Below are 1,926 nucleotides of genomic sequence, written 5' to 3'. Positions count from 1 at the left end.
AGGTTGAAAACACCAGCAGATTTCATCGGCTTTGTTCTCATGACTTGCCACTGATAGCTATTCAGTGAAATCTCTTCAATAAATTCATAAGCCTCTTCAGGTGTTTTGTTATTTAATGTTCCACCGACGGCTGCCTCGATAAGTTGCCTTGTTAAGGGGTTCACACCGTTGTAAAAAGTCTGAACCTGTAGCCATAGGGGTAACCCATGGTGAGGGCACCTTCTCAATAGGTCATTGTATCTCTCCCATACATCATAAAGAGTTTCTAAATCCAACTGCACAAAAGAAGAAATATCATTCCTTAATTTAGCTATTTTAGCTGGCGAAAAATATTTTAGTAAAACTTTTTCGGTCATTTGTTCCCAAGTTGTGATTGACCCTCGAGGTAACGAGTTCAACCACTGTTTAGCTTTGTTCCTTAATGAGAATGGAAACAACCGAAGGCGAATGGCATCGTCAGAAACGTCATTGATCTTAAAAGTGTCTCAGAATTCTAGAAAATTCACCAAATGAGTGTTTGGATCCTCGTCATGCAAACCATCAAACTGAACAAATTTTTGTACATTTGAATCGTATTAGGTTTCAATTCAAAATTATTTGCAGCAATAGCAGGTCTAACTATACTCAATTCAACTCCTATTAAAGTAGGTTTAGCATAATCATACATATACGATGAGCAAGATCCTGATTTACTAGGTTAGCAACAGCCACAGGAGGTAGCGGATTATTATGATTATCAGCCATCTCCTCGGTTGTGGGTTGAATATTGTCCTCTTGCCCTTCCTCTATGTATCGTAGGCTTCGCCTTATCTCTTTTCGGTTTCTGCGAGCTGTGCTTTCGATCTCACTATCAAAAAGTAGAGATCCTGACGGGTTTCTTCTAGTCATAAATTATAAAAACCTGCCAGAAGTAAATAAAATAAAATTTAGTAATTTAAGCAAAAATAAAATTAAATTGCAATAAAGAAATAAAAAATGGCTAAAGTAATAAAAATTAAGCGTTCCTAATATCTTAATCCCCCGCAACGGTGCCAAAAACTTGATGGTCATGAAACTAACTAAAAATTCAACTTAAGGCAAGCGCACCTATCGAACAGTAGTATAGTTATGGTGAGACCAAAAATATCGTATCCACGAGGACTAAAAGTACTAGTAATTACTATTTTTTTATTATCTAGCCTAAGACTTAAATGATGTTTTTAAACTAAACTAATTTTCAAATTTAACTAAGATTACGACAGAGATGAAAGTTGGAAAATACTTTAGTAAAAACTAATGGAGAAGACAATACCCAAGAAAGAATCCACCTAGACTTCACTTCTTACCTTTAACTTAGACGATTTATTCACTTGACTTATTCCGTAGAAATCCCTGATTTATGTTATTATCCCTTTCGAGACTAAAAACAACTGACTCTAAGTTGATTAATTGAAATCTCTTTCTAATTAAAACTCCTATTGTCGCATTAACTCAATCTATGGATTCCTTTATTAGATTTGACTCTAATCCGGCAGATCTATGTCATCTTATCTCTAGGATTGCATGCAACTCCGCTTAATTATGGATGATCTACTCTTAAACAGGGACTTTTGCTCCATTGAATAAGCACATCAAGAACCTGAATTAATATCCTGGAATATTAGAGTAAGGGTTAAAACTCACAATTTAGAATAAGAACAAATATTTATCATATAAATCAAAGAGTAATAAGATTTGTCTTAGGTTTCATATCCCTTAGGTATTTAGGGGGTTTATCTCCCTTTGGTATTTAGGGGGTTTAGTTCATAATAATAATGGAAAACATCTCAAAGTTTGGAAAACAACAAAACATAAAGAACCCCAAGAACTTTTAGGAAATTGGATGGAAATCTTCAGTCTTGATGTAGATCTTGGATCCGAAGTGATTCCGATGGCTATTCGCGAGTA

The 1,926-nt window shown here is 34.9% G+C and overlaps 1 non-coding gene across 1 annotated transcript; it reads left to right on the top strand.

The window, feature by feature from the left end:
* Nucleotides 1–201: 201 nt before the first annotated feature.
* On the top strand, nt 202–308 carry LOC121208033 (small nucleolar RNA R71). The gene has a single exon (XR_005903066.1). It is a non-coding gene; the product is annotated as a small nucleolar RNA R71 (small nucleolar RNA).
* Nucleotides 309–1,926: the final 1,618 nt, after the last annotated feature.

Source organism: Gossypium hirsutum, chromosome A01 (assembly GCF_007990345.1).
Source record: "Gossypium hirsutum isolate 1008001.06 chromosome A01, Gossypium_hirsutum_v2.1, whole genome shotgun sequence".
Lineage (NCBI taxonomy): Eukaryota > Viridiplantae > Streptophyta > Magnoliopsida > Malvales > Malvaceae > Gossypium > Gossypium hirsutum.
The sequence above is the reverse complement of the archived record's forward strand: the minus strand, read 5'-3'. Positions and strand labels throughout refer to the sequence as shown.